The 19162-nt window shown below is 37.6% G+C and overlaps 1 long non-coding RNA gene across 1 annotated transcript in view; it reads left to right on the top strand.

Annotated features, from left to right (window-relative positions):
* The window catches only part of LOC106729607, a 120818-nt gene that overhangs the window by 75673 nt on the left and 25983 nt on the right, over positions 1-19162 (top strand). The gene's annotated exons all lie outside the window — the stretch shown is intronic.

The raw sequence follows: 19162 nt of genomic DNA, 5'->3' as shown, positions 1-19162 counted from the left end.
ATACTTCTCTCACTTGTATTGTGCAAAGTAACTTCATGTTTATTCTACAGTCTAATCTCTAGGTGGTATTGAGGGGATGGAGTTTTAAGATACAGGTTTTAAGTGTAGTTGTATTCTTTAAGTTCCATCCTGGCTTTTTTTCTAGAGTAAAAAAATATCATGACCAACTTTTAAAGATGACTACATTATATAGTTCCTTATTTACATGATAACGTACCTGAACTCTTTGGGAAGGAGAACAACTATTCAAATTTTAAGATGCGCACTTCATTCTTTTTCGATAAAGAACAATCACCACTTTCAGTATAATATTTGACCTATTATTCATTGTCATTCCAGGCCATAAAAAACAGATTTTAAAGCTTGACTGCCCATCTGTTTTAGTTGGCATAATTAATAAATATCTGCCAGGTGCTGTACTATTTCCGTGTTTTTTAGCTTTTATGACAGGTGAGTCTTTTTCTAAGCAAGTGTACTGCATACTCTATTCAGCTGTCACTCAAGGTGAGGGATCAAGATGGAAAGGATGATTATAATCATCTATTATAAAAACTAATTAGATTTGTCAGCATATTCTATCCAGTGTATACATTTCCATTTGGCTCCTTGGTAGATGAGATTTTTTAAAAAATTAATACTTCTGTTTTATGTTTGATGGAAGTATAGGAATCTGAGAGTAAAAGGGAAGGAATTCCTCATTTGATGTGATTAACGAAGGCTACTTCTTTCACTTTCCCTTCTTTCCTACTTATGCTCACAAGCCACGCTGATCGGAGTCCTTAAGTGTGGGGCTCCTCTGCATGTGATGTGTGTGTATGAGGATGAAGGATAGTGCCAGTAGAGACTGGGTGGGTGTGCCTCATCAGTACCCCAGAGAGAAGTCTTCAGTGGATTGGTAAAGGAAATCTTCAGTTACCTACTCTGTATTTCTGGCATATTTCTGGCAAGAGAAGCTGGGAAGATGGGAGTAGGAGCAGTAACCCAAGACAGGGAAGTTGGAAAAATGATGTGGACAGAGTCTGGAGAGAGCACTTTCTGAGAATAGACATTTAATTGTATCAGAGGGAAGGATGTACTTCTATATAGCTCACTCTTGCATTTTCCAAAGCATTTGACATGGTGTTTTCTTGCATTGAGGCATTGAATAAATATATTTTGAACTGAGTGTTTATATTATAAAATACAGCATATTACTTTTTCTACCAAAGAATAACTTTTATTACATTTCCAACTTAACATTGATTTCCATGAGTAATGAAGCAATATTTAACTTATAACTATGTTTTTAATGCAAAGCCCAACCATCGTATCTCTATTTTACAGAGAAATTTTGAAATTGCTGAGTAATGATATTTTGAGTACAGCAGATACCTGATCTATTTTTTTTTTTAATTGAAGTATAGTTAGTTTACAATGTTGTGTCAATTTCTGGTGTACAGCACAATGTTTCAGTCATACATATACACATATATATTCTTTTTCATATTCTTTTTCATTATAGGTTACTGTAAGATACTGAATATAGTGCCCTGTGCTATACAGTATGAATTTGTTGATCTATTTTATATATAGTAGTACCTGCAAATTTCAAACTCCCAATTTTTTCCTTCTCACTCCCCTTCCCCCCTGGGAACCATAAGTTTGTTTTCTATGTCTGTGAGTCTGTTTGTTTTATAAATAAGTTCATTTGTGTCTTTTTTTTTTTTAAGATTCCATGTATAAGTGATACCATATGGTATTTTTCTTTCTCTTTCTGGCTTACTTCACTTAGAATGATGATCTCCAGGTCCATCCATGTTGCTGCAACTGGCATTATTTTATTCTTTTTTATGGCTGAGTAGTAGTCCATTGTGTAAAAATACGACAGCTTCTTTATCCAGTCATCTGTCAATGGACATTTAGGTTGTTTCTATGTCTTGGCTATTGTAAATAGTGCTGCTGCGAACATTGGCATGCATGTATCTTTTCTTATTAGAGTTCCCTCTGGATATATGCCCGGACACCTGATCTTTTTGAATAGATTTCTGAAAGGTCATTTTCATCTGCTTTATTTTTCAGAATTTCTTTAGTATTAGAAATTTAATCATTTGCGTATTATCACATAGAAGGTGAATTCTCAGGAAGAAATTTCTTTTTATTCTGTTTCTAGTTGCTCATCCTTATCTTCCTCCTCAAGTTATTAGGTCACTGGAAGTGAATCATGACTCTACTCTTCCTGCCTATGTCTGTATTTTCCCTCTTGTTGTTTGGGGGCAGGAGCAACTACCAGATGCTGGTTGACATGGCAGCTTCATTTTGTTGAGATCATCTTCCTGGAAGCTGGCAAGTCTTCTGCCATGACTCTAAAAAGAGTATCTTTTGCTCCCAGGTCTCTGTGTGCAGGTAATAATCCTCAGGTTCCTTAAGTAATTTAAGTCATAATTATTACAAGTAAGATTCTCTGTCCTGGTTCAACAGACAATGTAATGGCAGAAAATGTGGCAAATTAGATATAACTTACATATGTAACTTACTAAAAACTCTCTAAGCAACCTTGTCCTGTAGAAATGTTAACACATGCCATCTGTGTCGTTTTAATTGTTCTAGCATCTACATTTTAAAAAGTGAAATTTTTCATAATATATTTATTTAACTACATTTTACTATTAACAACAAATTAACATTTCAATATGTAATCAGTATTAAAAGTATTAATGACCTGGTTACATTCTTTTTCTCATAGTAAGCTTTCACATTTCAGTGTGATTTTTCTACTTACAACATCACTCAATTAGAACACTACATTTTCATTGGATATACTTGGTCTACATATGTATTTCATAAATTGTATAGTTGAAAACAAAGATTTGTATATTTGAATTGTCCAAACATACTTAAAAGTTTTCCAATGCTGAGTCAAACATCAGATTTTCAAGTAAGTTTTTTATAGACTTCTTATAAGTTTTAGGCTCACAGTAAAATTGAGAGACTGGTAGAGATTTCCTGTATATCCCCTGCCACCACACATCTGTAGTCCACTGTTACCAGTATCCCCCAGCAGAGTCGTACATTCGCTACAATTGATGAAACTACCTTGCGTGTTATCACCCAAGGATCATAGTGTACATTAGGTTCACTCTTGATATTACAAGGTTTGGACAAATGTATAACATGTATGCACCATTACAGTTCCATACAGAGTAGTTTTATTGCCCTAAAAATCCCCTGTACATCCCTCCTTCCCTCCCCCTAATCCCTGACATCCACTGATCTTTTTACTATCTCCACAGTACTGTCCTCCAGAAGCCATCTGGTTGGAATCATACAGTATGTAGCCTTTTCAGATGGGCTTGTTTCACTTAGTAATATGCACTTAAGTCCCTGCATGTCTTGTCATGGTTTGATATCTTACTTCTTTTTATTCCATTGTTTGGATGTACCACTTTATTTGCCCACTTACCTATTGATGCAAAACTTGGTTGCTTCCAGGTTTTAACAATTATGAACAGATTTGCTAAAAACATTCAAGTGCAGATTTTCCTCTGGAAATAAGTTTTCAACTCCCTTGGGTAAATGCCAAGGAATGTGATTGCTGGATTGTATGGTAAGAGTATGTTTAGTTTTGTAAACTGTCTTCCAAAATGGCTGTGCCATTTTGCATCCCCATCAGCAGTGAGTTCCTATTGCTCCACAACCTCATCAGCATTTGGTGTTGTCAGTGTTCCGGATGTTGGTTATTCTACTAGGTAGGTAGTGGTACCTCATTGTTTTGATTTGCATTTCCTTGATCCCAGATGATGTGAAGCATCTTTTCATATGCTTATTTGCCCTCTGTGTATCTTCTTTGATGAAGTATCTGTTCAAGTCTTTTGCTTATTTTTAATCAGTTTTTTTGTTTTCTTATTGTTGATTCTCAAGATTTTGGGTAACAGTCCTTTGTCAGATACATCTGCAAATATTTTCTCCCAGTTTGTGGTTTGTCTTCTTGTTCCCTTGACAGTGTCTCACTGATCAGAAATTTTTAATTTGAATAAAGCCCAATTTAACAATTCTTTTTTTTTTATGGATCATGCCTCTGGTGTTTTAGATCTAAAAAATCACCAAACTCAAGGTCATCTTGATTTTCTCATTGTTACCTTCTGGAAGTTATATAGTTTTGCATCTTACTGTTAGATCTGTAAATCATTTTAAGTTTATTTTTGTGAAGGGTATAAGGTCTGTATTAGATTTTTTCCTTTTTTTTTTTTTTTTTGCATGCAGATGTCTAGTTTTAGATTTAAATTTAAATTAATTAAAATTTAAGTAGTTTAGAAATTCAGTATCTTGGTTGCATTAGCTCTATTTCAAGTGCAGTAGCCACGTGTGTCTAGTGGCTATCCCATTGGTTAGTGTGGGTCTGGAGGGTTGGAAATTGAAGTTTTCCAAGCTTCCCACCTCTCCTCAGGAATCTGACCGCTCACAGCATCATTTATTCAGGTGTCCAGGTGTCCTCTTAGAATTTGTAAATACCTTGGCATAAAGATCTGACTGCTTCATCTTCTCCATGAATGAAATTGATTTCAGCTTATCCTTCTGTGCTGCAGTGCTTCAACAGATTCTTGTGTCAGCCTTAGCAACGCAGGTAGATTTCTTTCTTATTATATGTTTCATATTTACTCACCAACATATGAGTATTATACAGCCTCCATTAAAGCCATTCTCAATCCATTAAAACCATTCTCATTACATATTGGTACCTGCAGCGGTGCCACAAGAATCCAGTTTCTTCTGGTATTTCACAATTTTAGATACTAAACTAGCCGTGTAATGAACAAATCTACTTTTTGTTTAACCACAACATAGCAAAGCATAAATAGACACTGTGTAATCAAAGATGGACCTTCATACATGCAGATTGAGGTTGGGATCTTTGTTTCCCAGATATTTATCTAATTCTACATTTTAATTTTACCAAGTTTTGATTGGACAACCAATGTATTACATTACCTAAGGAATCCAACTTTTGATTGGATAACTTATTTTTTTACCTATTTTGCACTAAAATCATCAGTCTGAAATATAATTTGAAATTGAGGGCACAAGTTTTTTCAATACATTGTCAAGAATCATCTATTTCAAAACCTGCTGGGGAGCTTTAAAAAATAGGCAGATTCTGGGGCCTCCCAACAGCAATTCTGATTCAGTAGTTATGGAGTGGTGCCCGGGAAGTTACCTTTTCAATAAGATCTAAGTAATTCTGATACACACAGAAGTTTGTGAACTTCCGGTACAAAGGTTATTTTAATAACTGCAAAGAATTTAGAATTTTAACACTGGCTCAAAAAAACGCTTTGGTTCAGAGTGTAGAGTTTGATTTTCATTTTATGATCTGTCCCCTTAGTTTATGGTTGGGTAGCCTCTTCTTTTGAGGTGCCAATCACACAGGTGGAGAATTGGAGCAAGCAGAATTAAGGAAATATAAAAACCTCATTAATTGGCATTTAAATTAGCTACATTATGTGTTCTTTAGAAATACAACATTTTAAAAAGGAAATACTGGACCCATTACAGGTTATATATAGAGAAATTTCAGCTAAATCCTGGCACACTACTATAACTATATTTAGACTGTACAGAGACTCCTGCTTTTTATTTTAAATTTTTTACCTGCCCATATGTTTTCAAAAAAAAAAAAAAATCTGAGACAGTTTAAAAGGTAACATTTTTAAAAAAGTTATTTTAGGAAGAGATTGATTTAGTTTATTTTATTTGGTAAATAATGTTAAAATGAGTCATATTTCATTTGCATCTTTAGTTATTTTAATAATTTGAATGTAATTCTATTTAGCACTATTTACATGGTTGCTCATAATGTATATATCCTTGTTTAAATCTCATTATGTTTTTAATTGTTTTGTATTTGTCATTTCCACAATTTTTTTCCCCACATGTGTTAAATCTGGAGGCTTTGCCAAGTGGAAAGCCAAACAAAGAATGAAGTATATTAATTACAGCAGGACTAATTAACATGCATATCAGCACTGTATGCAATTATCTATGGACTTTCAACACTGCCTTGAAAATTTGCTATATATATTTTTAATAGATTCTCTTTCACACTTTCTGGGGAAATTATTTTATACCTTATTTTTCTTCTCACCTTTCATTTCGTCCATACACTTACACCTCTCCATTCTCCACTCATATACTCCATGGAGGAAAACAGAAAATAGTAGATTAAAACTCAGTTTCTCATCTTCTGAATAATGAATAGACATATACTTACCTCCACTGTCACTCAGATTATTAATTTTTTACATTAAAATGCAGGCAGTTTCTCTCCTCCTAGTAAAGGATCACCCCTCCACTTACAAGTTGGATCCTGTACCGTCTCATCGTCTGGGGATGTGACCCTCATGGGTAGCCCCTCTCGCTCTTGCATCTTGCCCCTAGGTTCTTATTCTTAATTTCTCCTGCCTAGAACACTGTTGTTCTGCTTTTGTTGGCAATGCCTGTCCTATTTATTCCTTAGATTTCACTTTAAATGTTACCTGTAAGAGGTCTTTTATCACTCTATTTAATGAAAATATGAGTCTCTCCTCCTCCTTTATTCTCCATCACATTCTATTGTCCTATTGCTTTATCTGCATGCCTCACTATTTACTTGGTGTCTGTCGTGTATTCCAGACTAGAAGCCCCCGAAGGGCAGAGACCATCTCAGTCTTTTTCACTTCTGTGACCCCAGCTCCTGGCACAGTGCTTGTTGGCCCATGGTAATTTCTCACTTTATTGAACACAGAAATAGCTTCTCCCAGATTGGTGCATTTTATGATACCATAGCATAATAATTCCCCTATATTTGAGCATACATTTCCAGTTTTTTTTATTGCAAATAATACTTCATAGGACATTTTATATCTCCATATCCATGTATTCATGCTGTAGTTTCCATAGGAAAGATTTGAAGTGGAAATGCTGTGTCACAGCATAGGAGTAGCCATTTCTTAACACTTTTGAGGTTGACTCTAAATATCAAAAGAAACTCTCCATTTTGTTCAGCCCAAATCCTTTTCTCAGGGCTGCTCCTTCCCTACATAGGCAAGAGGTATTTATTTTCTGCCCCAGGGGATGCTCTTCAAATTGTGGACAGTGAGTGTTCTCTGTTGCTCCCACCCCAGCCTTTTAGAGTGATAGGATGGAAAAGGATTTTCCATGCAAATGGAAAATCCAAAAAAGCAGGTGTAGCAGTACTGATTTCAGACAAAATAGACTTTAAAATAAAGGCCATAAAGAAAAATAAAGAAGGACATTTTATAATGATTAAAGGAGTAATACAAGATGAGGCTATTACACTCGTTAATATATATGCACCCAATATAGGAGCACCTCAGTACATAAAACAACTAGTAACAGAGATAAAGGGGGATATTGATGGGAATACAATCATTGTCGGAGATTTTAACACCGCATTAACGTCACTAGAGAGATCTTCCAGACAGAAAATAAATAAGGCAACAGAGAAATTAAATGATACAATAGAAAAATCAAACCAACTCTTAATCAATTGACTTCTCCAGAAGGTTTCGCCTTCTTCCCACCTTCGCTCTGAACACTGGCTTTATTTTTACCTCCTGGGGTGGCAGTGGGCTGCTGCTGCTTCTGCTGCTACTTCAGATGTCACTGTCTCTTCTTTTGCTCCCCGTCTGCATTTTCTATGCTGTGACCAACATCCTTTCTGCCTGTTTTGGCATGGGCAGTATTTATATAAACCTTTTCTGGTGGAAAAGTTATTCACCTGCTGCTGGGAGCTTATGCTGAACACAGTCTGCCTTGTATTTCAACCCTTTGAGAAGGACTAGGACACTGCTAGCACTTCAAATAATTTGAAAATATTTAAGTCCATGCCAGAACCAGCACTGTGATGCTCTTCCATGTCTTCTTCCTATTCAGCACTGTTCCCTATTTCTCTGGAATCTCTCCACTCTGTACACAAATATCTAATCCTTCTTGAAGTATAAACCAAAGTACTCTGATTCCCCAAGATAGACTCAAGCAGTCTTTCTCATAGATACTTTGTAATTATTATCAAGAGCAATTACGTTTTATTACATTGGTCTGTTCCCAGGTGTCTTTACCTGGCAGATTGTAAGCTCTTTTAGGACAGGGACCATGTGGTTAAAGGCATCTAGCTATATTGAAATCCATTCTCACTATTTTGTAACTGTGTAAACTTGGGGGAAGCCATGTAGCTTCAACTGCGTTGTCTGTATAAAAATAGAATAATTGAAAAACCCAGTCTCACAATGTAGTGAAGAATCAATGGGGTGACGTTCACAAGGCGCTTAGAATGGTGACTGGTGTGTTTTACATCCTCAATAAATGCTAGCTGCGATGGCAGCCATGAAAATGCACCTCTTAGACTGCATACTGTGGCGCGTCACTGACCCCCAGCCTCAGCATCTGCCCGCTGAAATCCATTCCTGTGTTTGTGCAGAGGCTGCATCTCCCACAGGCTGCTCCCAGCTGATGATGAATGTGGCAGGGGTACTAAGGCCGGCCCACTCTTGGGAGACATGGGCATGTTCTGACCTTGTCTCCAGGGCTCCCATCACCTTGCTGAACTTCCCTAGTACAGCCATCTAGAGCAGTCCTGCCCACAATTCCTTCCTTTCCATTCTCTTAAAAAAGGGTCAGATCTGTATTACAGTCTGATGGGTTTCCCCGACTCCTCTGGTTCATTGCCCATGTTTCCGCACAGGTATGTTTCTTCTGTGTCTAATCCTGTCATATCAGTGGCTTTTTGGAGGGCCTGGACTAGCACAACTGGTTGTGAGAGTGGTTTGAGAAAACCCCTGTGGCTGTGGTAGGATCTCCTACGGCCTGGTGATGCTATTCTGGTTGGTAGATGAGGTGTGAATAGTCCCTGGCACAAGTTGGGGACTCAGCTGCTGAAGGTTTTACCTATGGTGATGTGGGAAAATGTCCTTTGGAGGGGAATGCTCTGGCAGGTGCACTAGTGTAGACATTTGAAAGATCTGGTGGAAGCAGTGTCAGTAAGAGTTGGCTGGTTATTGCTAAATTGTATGGCTGCCCTGCGAAGAGATAACGGCAGACTACGGGTAATTAACAAGCAGTTTAATGGCTACACGCGACAACCGAAGGGCCTCTGTGATACCTTACAAAGAAGGCTCTTATCTTTTAGCTATTTATGAGCAGCATTAGGGTTGCCAAGCTCCAGAGAAGTCTGAATACTGAGCCCAGGTAAGTCTGTTCTACAAAGGCCAGAACACTGGTTGGGAAAAACGTAGCATCTTAAAACACGGGCTGGGGTATCTGGTTGATTTTCTTTAATGTTGATTCTGTAGACTCTCTGGGTTTGCAGAAGAGGTATCTCCTTCCCTAGTAACATCTAGCACTTCCCTATGCTGGGTGATGCTAGAGAAGCCTTTCCTCTACAAGCTAACAGGTACCTCCCTCAGGAGCTGCCCTCACTTTCTGTCTTGGCCTCCATGGTGCTAACCAGGATTGAATCCCTGCACAACCCTACTGGGGATGTGCTGGGCCTGAAGAATTGCAAGAATTTACCAGTATGTATCAGCAGGAACCAGGAGAGTATGTCAGGAATCAAGAGGGCCAGAATGAAGTCTGGATAAGGAATGACTCATTGACTTGGGAGCACTTTCTTGGGACACAGGATTAAGATCTTGAGAAGAAGCATAAAGAAATAGGGCAAACTTGCTGCTAAATTGACCCTTAAAAGCCTAGAAAAAGTTTTGTCCAACATTCAGTAAAATGGAAATCCTGAGTTGCCTTGAAAGATGATGCAAGAAGGCATAAGGAGTCTGAGGGAATTTGGCATTCTGGGATGGTTATCTTACATAAGGATGGAGGACCCACCAGAGGATTGTGCTCCACAGAAGGGCTCAGAAGACATACCATTCACCCAGGCCACCAGGAATACAGCAGTGAGGGGTCACCAGGGTCACGAAGAAGTTCAGTGGTGGTTCTTCTCCTCCATCCAGCCTGATGGACTGGAGGGGAGACAGTCACAGAGCTGGGCTTATTGACAGCTTTGGGATGATGGGGACCCAAAGAAATAGATTGTGGTGCTTAAACACTGCAAGTATCATGAAACCCTATTTAGAATGTGGGCTTCAGGGAATCCTGGAAAAGGTCCAGTTCACAATGTGCCCACTGGGTCATTGGACCCAGTCAGTGGTCATTTCCCAGTTACCAAGTATGTATAATTGGAATCGATATACTTGGCAGTTAGAACAAAGCTCACTTGGTCTGTGGGATTAAAACTATCATAGTGGGGGCTGGAGGGAGATTAGTGCCACTTTTTAAGACCTAAAAGATGCAGTTGTAGTAGGTCCTTATCATATTTGTTTATTTTGCCCTATTTACTGTATCATATTTACATTTATTTTCTGTTTAGTTTGAGATTACAGAAGCCCCGTCCTGGAGAGTAATGGTAGACTACTGCAGACTTAACTAAGTAGTAGTCTTGGTTATGGTTGCTCTGGCTGATGTGATATCACAAGTAAAGCGGATAATTAAGGTCTGAGGTACATAATACGCAGCCGGTGATTCTTTTCCTTTCCAGTTAGAAAAACAGATCAGAAACCATTTGCATGTCCCAGTTGCCACTGGGATGTGTTACTCTCCTGCTTCTGTCATAATATATAGTCCAAAGATGCATGAACAGCACACAGAATATCTCAGATTTTTTCCAACAATGACATTATGCTGATTGCACAGGGTGAGCAAGAGGTGGCTAGAATGCTGGAGAATTTGCTAAGACACCTGTATTCTGAGGGTGGGAGATAAACTCTAGCAAGCCCAGGAACGTGTCACTCCTGTGAAATTTGTGGGAACGGTGGTCAGAAGTTGCGCTGAGATATCTATTCCAAAGTAAAAGACAAATTGCTGCATCTTGCACCCACTACACCAAAAGGGGAAACATGGTACCTGGTAGGTCTCTTTTGGCTTCTGGAGGCAGTGCATTCTAGCCCTAGGAGTACTGCCTTAGTGTAATAAGGGATGACGTGGAAGGCTCTAGCTTGAAGTGGGGCTGGAATCAGAATACAGCTCTGCAGAAGTGCCAGGCTACAGTGCTCCTGCCAGGCCACTTGGGCCATGTGATCGAGCAGACTCGAAGGTGTTAGAGGTTGTCAGCAGGGGGAAAAGAAGCAGTGTAGAAATTATAGCAAGACCTGGTGGGAGATTTCAGTGGATTTCCTGGAATCTGGAACAAGGCCGTGCCAGGTGGAGGTACATATTCTTTGTAGAGGTTACATATTCTTTGGGCCCTGGTAGAAACAGAATACTTGACTTTGGAAAAGACACCAGTGACCATGCATCTGGCAATGCTCATTACAAGCTAGATTCCATCAGGTCTGCAAAGTCAGGTGTCCTCAGCAGCAGCCCACTCTAAGATGAAATGCTTGCCCCAGCAGCACCAGCTGGACAAGTGAGCTGCACGAGGAAACAGCCAGACCCCCATGACACCCACCATGATGACACTGGTGCCCATCCATGTGGGGTCTAATATGAACAGCTAAAGGAGTGGGAAGAAGTGTGAGCTGGGCACACTGTAGGGGCTTAACAGATAGTAATTGAACGTAAGGATTTGGTTAAGCATCTGCCTTTGTGTAGGTGCATAATGATTATTTCTGTTCTGTGGATGAAGAAACTCAGGCCAAGTGAATTAAATAAAATCCACTACCTGTAGGTTGTGAATAAGGGGACGGGAAAGCAGACGTCCTGCCTCATGCTGTAACACACTTTCTATGACAGCTTCTTCTTTTTCATGTTTACCTCAGGATGTTATCTTCATTTTGGAAGGAGAATCAGGTTCATTATTAGAATTAAATTATAACACAGTTAATGTTCCACATTTAAAACATTTAAAATGCCATGCCCCATTTGCTAACCTAAAAACTGGTATCCACATATGTTGAGTCACTTTTTTCAATTACTTGCAAAAACGGATAGAGATTGGGAGGGGCTGTGAATTTATGCATACTAATGAAACCTTAAAATAAAATGTTTCCATGTGCAACTTCCAGTCTTGTTGGATAACTTTACTTGATTGAAAATTACTTGAGAAAGATGAAATCATAAATTACCTTAAATTTACTGAAAGGCTGTGAATCACCTATATTAGGTGTGAAGCTGATGAAGTTTCATTTTGAGTGGAAGTTGAGAAAAATAACATGGCCAACATTTCAGATACAGCTCTAGAAAGAAGGCTGACAGTATTACGTCCACTGGGTCCAAAACTGGCAAACTGGCAACACTGCAAATAGTAGATAGAAATCTGTTCTCATGACAGTTGCTAAAGTTCCATTTCGCACTCACAGTTTCCACTGGTTCCACTCAGATTTCCTATTGTGCATACCCACTCTGGCTTTTTCTACTACTATTGATTCATTGCTTCATTCCTTCATTCAACAAGCCTTTACTTCCTATAGGTACTGTGCTCCTGTGGAAGAGTTCCCGTCTGCTTTAGTGGTACATAACGCATTGTAAAATTATGCCCTGGCAGCAGCATGTAGACAAAGAAGATGAAACAAAGATTGTTTAGTAACTTCTTCAGTGGCGCACAGCTAGTGGATGAAGGATGTGAGAGTCAGAACAGGGAGCATGGTTCTAAAGCCCATGTCTTAAACTACTGTATTGTTTCTCCCAAAGTTCGTAGTGTTGTGATCATTCTCCACTTCTGTGGTTTCAGGTATCACTGGTATATTTTTGAGGGAAACAGATAGAGAATTCTACCAGGAAAGTAAAACAGAAGGGCAAAAATGAGGAGTCTTTTGGGGCCTGTTACAGATTTTTGTGGGCCCATGACAACTTACTTTGGGCCTCAGAACACTGGTTATTATTAAAAAAAAAAAAGTTTCTCTTATCATAAAGCATTTGGAAAGGCTGTGGTTGACGTGGCTGAGCCAACACCTGTAGAATTTCCTGGATGTGAAAATTATTGAAGATACCGCTGTGTGTCTTGGCAATACTAGTAAAGCTTAAGTGAAAATATGAATGGACGAGGTTATTTTGGGAAAAGTTGTAAATATAATGCAATTGGAGTTGTAAGACCTTTTTGTTAACCCATGTGAGTAATGATAAGCTCATTTATAATTCTTCAGGAACATAGATATACTACGTGTAAGTTATATGCTCAGTAATAAAGCAAACACATTTCCTGTTACTCAAAGGACATAATGACTGAAGTTGACATGGAAAATCAACTTGACAACCTTTTAGTATGATTTTGTGCTCTGTTCCCTCAAGGTCACTGTAGTTTTACCACAACAGTATTTTTTAGATATGTGGTCTGTTTTGATGGATATAGGGTCTTATTATTAGAAATTAGAATATTCAGGTCATTGAGCTGAAAGAGACCCTAGAGTGCATGAGATTAAAAATAACCAGAAACCTTTTTTGTTTTCTTCTAAAGGCAGGAGTAATTCCACAGCCTAAGCCAGCAAGAAGCTTTTACTGTTTTCTAATCACTGTAGTGAGTGTGCTTGTAACCTAGAACATCCTTTGAAATTAACTCAAAGTGAGTTTACTAAGATAAAAAATGTAAAAGTCTGTCACAATTTGGACAACCTGGTCCTGGGGCTTTGTTTCCCAGTGGCGTGCACTCACGCCCATCTGCTACGTGGCACTGTGACAGCCCACTCTTGTGGGCTTTGTGACTTGCTTTGCTAAACAGGGGTTTGAAGTCAGTGCTCAAATAAAAACTTGTCCTCTGAGCTCTGATCTATTAAATTACACCCTGCATTTATTTTATACTCAGTAAAATTACAACACTTTTAAAGTCCATTAGTAATTCAGTTCATCCACAGGACCACTTTTCCTCTGAATAAACGTTTGTTGTAGAATTGACTTAGATTTACAGAAAATTTACAAAGGCAGTACAGCGGGGTCCCATCTTCCTCACACCCAGTGCGCTCCATTATTTGCCTGTGGTATTTGACACAATTAATGAGCCAATATTGATACCTCAACAGTAATTAAAGTTCTTACTTTATTCAGACCTACTTACGTTTTATCCTACATCTTCTTCTTCACCAGGATTCTTTTATTTAGTTCTCATGTCTCCTTGGATTCCTCTTGACTGTCCCTCAGACTTCCCGTGTTTTTGATGACCTTGACAGTTTGGAGGAGTGCTGGTCAGGCCTTTTGTAGGATGTCACTTAGGACTTGTCCGATGAATTTATTGTAAACTGGGGTTAGGGGGTTTTAGGAGGAAGACCACAGAGGTAAAGTGCTGTTTTCACCACATTATGTCAGGGATATGTATTTTCAAAAGGATTTATCATTGCTGGTGTTGTCCTTAATCACCTGGTTAAGGTAGTGTTGGTTAGGTTTCTCCACTGAACACTCTTTTAAAAAATCTCCCCAGTTTCATATTTTTTGGAAAAGAGTCATAATGAGAAACCCACACTTAGGAAATGGAGAGTTACCCTTATCTCTTTGAGAATGAAGCATCTACATAATTTATTTGGAAATGTTTTTGCCTGGGAGATTTGTCTATTTTGTCTCTTTTATTTATTCAGTCATTCATGTATCAGTATGGACTCATGAACATTTATTTTATATTTTGACTATAATCCAGGACTATTTATTTTATTGCTCTAGTTGTGCCAGTTTTGGCCATTGGGAATTCTTTTGGTTGGCACCTGTGCCCCACTGACATACCCCCATCATGGGGGGTGGGTGTTTGTGTGTTTTAGCATTCTTATTTTCTGGCAGTACAATATACTCTAGCCTCATTTTGTATATTTCCTGCCCAGTTCTAGATTCAGCAATTTTTTTCCCTAGCAACTCTGGTTCCTTTTACTGAAGAATGATGTTAGAAACCAAGGTGTGGGTTCTAGTCATACTCATCACTCCTAGGGGGGTCGTTGCTTTTAGGCCCTTTCAGCTGACAGAGAACCATATTCTCAACAGATAGAAAGATGATGTCCTCAAATCTAATCCATTACTGAAATGAATCATTCTAGCCTTTTCTTGATTGTCCATAACTTCCCATTCCAGTAGTGAGAAATCTGGCTCCCACCATGCACCACTCATCCCCTTAATTCACTTTCAGTTTACATGATAAGGATTGTTAACCCTTATCAACTTGTGATCCAGGGTATAATACTTAATGCACAATTCCTTTTGCTTTTGAAGAGTCTGCTTATTTCTAGCTCCTTGTGTCAGTATTGTCGCCTTACCTTCTTCAGTGAGATTATTTCATACATTTGTAATGTAGTTAAAATTTTTTGGTTATATTCTGCATCCATCCTGTGATCCCCTGATTTCCTACATTTTCAAAATTTTTTCATACATTGTTTCACTCTTTGTGCTGTAAAGTTCTGTGGGTTTGATAAGTGAACACTATTATATAGCCTCAATTGCAGTATCATATGGAATATTTTTCCATGCCCTAAAAATTCACCTATTCAACCCTTCTCCATCTTACAAGACTACTTATCAAATTGTATTTTTCTGTATCCCACTATCATTTTTCTCTAAATATTTTACGTGTGAAAGTGGTCTAGGTATCAATTCCTCTTATTTTATTGTTGACAGTATAAAAGGTTTTGTGTGTGCATCACTATTCATTTCCTTGTTGAATATATATATCTCCATATAATCAAACATGTGAAAATCAACTAACTTTTGGGTCTAGAGTTGCACTAAAATTAGAAACTAAAAGATGAAAGATGCTTATTGTATAATATATAGTGAGATTAACCTCTTATTTTATTCTTTCCACTTTAATGCTGTAGGGTATATTATGGGAATTAGGTACATTGCACCATGCCATTCAATCAACCTTTATTAAAGCCTCACAAATTGAGAGAAATCAATGACCCTGTATGGCCAGATGGTTAGCGGGAGATATTTGGTAGATGGCTGTTGCCTAAAAAGAGAGTAGCTGAAAGAACAAAGCTTATTGGTTTATACAGATGCTTAGATCAAATTTTCTTTGTATTCTAATTTGGCTTTTCAAATATAACTTTTGAAAACTTGAATGTCTTTTCATTTGTACTGCTTTGTTTTTTTTTTTTTAACTGACAACAGGAAAATGTCTGTTTTCAGTAGAACAAATGCAGTTTCCTTAAAACATTTTAAAAACATGCAAAAGTTTATATTTTATTATGATATTAGGGATTCTTTAGGTAGGAGTTCTGCATTTCAGAGGATCCATATGTGACACAAACAGTGAACAATTGGGAACACTAGCTGATAATGATATGATCGTTTTTGGCAGTCTCTTTATATATTTCTGGCAGAAGTGTAGTGATACATTAGTCATTTTCACAGAGAAGATACTGGTACATGCCAGTCTCTTATTTGGGGTGCCATCTGCACCTTTTTTGTCAGTAAATTCAAAAAGAAAATACATCCATTGATGGGTACTATTTCTGTTTTTTAATCATTGTTTGAAATGAGCTATACCATTCTTAGAGTATAACAAATAGTACACATAACTGAAATCATGTCTGGGCATCCCTTATTAACTAAAATATCTGTCTCAAAATTACTCCAGTAACTTTTAACACTTCAATTTAATTTGAATTGTTCACAATTTACTGTCTCTGGAGCTCTTGGTTAAACATAGGAGATGACAGTGAGTTCTACTTTTTGCTTCATTAATCATGGAGCAAACTCACTTGACCCTTATTGTTTCGGTCCCTTCATCTGTAAATATGGTAATGAGGACACATGGCATTTGAAGAGATGGGCTATATTTCTGTTAAGGTTAACAATTAAAGTCCATCTAAACTTAGAGGTTGGAAGCAGGCCTTTCAAAGTTTGCTGACTCACTTTAACTATATGTCTAGGTCAGTAATATAAATTATACACAGCTTATAAACTCTGAAGAGGGGGGTCATATTTTACTCATGCTTTGAACATAGTAAACAATAGATATTTGTTGTGCTGAACTGAAGCACAGGTGGACTTATTAGAATGACTGAAGAGAAGCTTCTGAGATGATCAAGGAGATGAGTTAACAGACATGCATTGGTGTCAATGGTTTAGAAGAATGGTTTCTCACTATTGCTATTTTGCAGGGGTAAGAAGCTATTACTGACTCGCAGATTAATTTGAGAAATTTTGTGGTTTTGCTAAATTGGTTAGAAGTTTTAACAAAGGGGGTTATTCAGAATAATAAGTATCATTACTATGATGACTACATAGACTATACTAACAACTAAAAAGAAACGAATGATGATTAAGATCTGTTGAAAGCTTGCTTTTGTACAGGTATGGCAAACGTTTTACCTCCAGATAGCCATTTGAAATCAATACAGTTCTTATTTCCATTTTACCAGTGGGCAAACCGAGTTCCTGATATGCTTTTGTACAATTATCCACCTTGCAGTGAATACCTTTATGTATTAAAGGTACCTGAGAAGAAACGCAGCTTGCTAATGTGTATAAAATAGCCTTATTTTGTTGCCTGCATCTACTTGTAAAAGGCCATTTTGCCAGTGGTTCAGAATAGATGAAATACTGAGAAATGGTAAGATCCTTTTAGCTAACATTGACAAACAGCTTCTTTGGTATTTTAGATCGTAACAGTATATAGCACTTTTTAATCTTGCATTTAAGATCTACTGCCTCATTTAAAAGTAACCTTCTGATTACTGGTGATTTCTCTAGTATCTCAAGTGGCCAATTTCTATTTCTAGTGCCTAGAATAAACTATTGAGAAGAAATTTATTAGATATGGTTGTCCAAATACTTGGAGAGTAGTTGTTTTGTATAGTCACTACTATAGGCTGTACAGATAATGGCCCCAGAACATCCTGCGTTTGGTTAGAAATCTCACAATGAATTCATTCTAGTGTATATTGTACATTCATTTTAGTATGTTTATTACATTTGGCTCAGTAGATGGCAAAATGTATGTTGGTGGGTAGGCCCTTAACCAGTATGTTTTTTCTTCTATTCAGTTGATACAAAGTTAATGGTTATCTATTGAAGGCAGATTAGTTAAAAAAAAAAAAAAGTGAATAGAAAAGCAAAACAAATTATATTTAGCTCCCTCCTTTCCAAAATTTTCTATTTTTGAATAGATGTTCCTAAATTGGACATGTACAGTAATACTAATAAAATACTAGAAAAAGTTTCCCCAACCCAATTTTGTTTGGGCTTACAGAGTCTAAGGATTTAAGAATTTGGAGGTCAGGATCAAAGAATAAATGTAACTAACTACTATTCCTAGTCCTTGAAAGTGAGGTTTACGTGAGTGAAAAAGGTTCTATGTCTTCCAAAGTAGACTGAATCCTGGGTAAATACTAGCATGAGTGTTAACAAATATCCCCTGCGTTGCTAAATATCTAATACAGACAAATAGAAGATAGATACGGATGTATCTACAGATACAGCTACAGATACATATCTGACTGTAGGTCAAACACAGAAGTCTCTGCCTGGTCCTAAAGGCAGGCAGTCCTTAGGCTTACCCCTTGTTAGGTCAGAGGCAGGTATTAGCAGTATTTCCTCCTCTGAAAACATCCTGGTACTGTCCTTACCAGATGCAGTGATATGAGTAAACTGTTGCTACGGCACTGAAGGTTACCCCTTCGTTCTGGCATGGTCTTGCTCCTAATGGATTTCCTGTTGTTTAGAATCATGTGCAGATGTACAACTGGGGACGCTTTAAATACATTTCCTCTTCATGTCTCAAAAGTGAGAGGTAAACCTAAAAGCAGTTACCCTCCCTTCTGAAATCCAAAGCCACAACAATTAACATAACTATTTGGTATGTTACAGTAGTACAGTAAAATATTCCATACTCAACATGAGCCATATTATAAGCCTCATTAGTGCTCCTAAAACTTCATCGGATGTTATTCTATAATTTTACACATTGTGCAAACCACTCTTGTTCTTACAGTTACTTGCTTGGATTATAAAATCTTGCACTGACAATTTCTCAAAATTACCTTATAGTAAACACAAGTAGTAACAGAGAATTTTCTTCTTAACATTATAAATAAGCAAACATACATGTAAAAATATACTACCTTGTAGTCAAGGGTTGTTCTAAATTCCCCTTATTAGTAAGTAAATTCATCTCTTTCTAATATTCAAAATTTCACTAGCTCTGTGCCCCTTCTTCCATTTAGTAACCCTTGCAAAATTTCCCTGTAGCCCTAGAGAAGGGCAGTAACTTTTCACTGTGATTCTC

Source organism: Camelus ferus, chromosome 6, assembly GCF_009834535.1.
Source record: "Camelus ferus isolate YT-003-E chromosome 6, BCGSAC_Cfer_1.0, whole genome shotgun sequence".
NCBI lineage: Eukaryota > Metazoa > Chordata > Mammalia > Artiodactyla > Camelidae > Camelus > Camelus ferus.
Note: the sequence above shows the minus strand (reverse complement) of the source record. Positions and strands in the feature narration are given on the sequence as shown.